A 1212-nucleotide genomic window follows, 5' to 3' on the forward strand; every position below is an offset into this window, starting at 1 on the left:
TCACTCACTCACTCACACACTCACTCAGACACTCACTCAGACACTCCCTCACTCACTCACACACACACACACACACACACACACACACACACACACACACACACACACACACACACACACACACACACACACACACACACACACACACACACACACACACACACACACACAGAAACACTCATTCAAACATTAACCCCCCAAAACATAAATCCACACACACACTCACGTACGCACACACATAAACATGCTTGCAAGCACATGCACCGTATGCACTTTCATAAACATACACCCTTATGAACATATGCACCCACTTATCTTTTTCATAAACACACTCTACCCAGCTTTCATAATGGCATAATGAACACACACACATGTCTGTTTTACTGTCCTTGTGGGGACAAAACAATTGATTCCCAATCAAAATGCTATTTTCCCTAACCCCTAGCCATAACCCTTAACCCTTAACCTAACCCTAACCTAACCCCTAAACCTAACACTGACCCTAATTCTAAACCTAACCCTTAGCCTAACCCCTAAACCCTAACCCCAACACTGACCCTAATTCTAAACCTAACCCTAAGCCTAACCCCAAGCCTAACCCCTAAACCCTAACCCCAACACTGACCCTAATCCTAACCCTAAAATCCTTTTGAAGGAGACTGACAAAATGCCCCACATGTCTGAATTCTTCTTGTGTTATTATCCTTCTGAAGACTTCTGGTCCCCACAAGGATAGTAAAACCAAACACACACTCAGTCAACTACAGGAGTGTAACACTCAGTCAACTAAAGGAGTGTAACACCCAGTCAACTACAGGAGTGTAACACCCAGTCAACTACAGGAGTGTAACACCCAGTCAACTACAGGAGTGTAACACCCAGTCAATTACAGGAGTGTAACACCCAGTCAACTACAGGAGAGTAACACCCAGTCAACTACAGGAGAGTAACACCCAGTCAACTACAGGAGAGTAACACTCAGTCAACTACAGGAGTGTAACACTCAGTCAACTAAAGGAGTGTAACACCCAGTCAACTACAGGAGTGTAACACCCAGTCAACTACAGGAGTGTAACACCCAGTCAACTACAGGAGTGTAACACCCAGTCAATTACAGGAGTGTAACACCCAGTCAACTACAGGAGATTAACACCCAGTCAACTACAGGAGAGTAACACCCAGTCAACTACAGGAGAGTAACACTCAGTCAAC

This window comes from Salmo trutta, chromosome 14 (genome assembly GCF_901001165.1).
Source record: "Salmo trutta chromosome 14, fSalTru1.1, whole genome shotgun sequence".
NCBI classification, from domain to species: Eukaryota; Metazoa; Chordata; class Actinopteri; order Salmoniformes; family Salmonidae; genus Salmo; species Salmo trutta.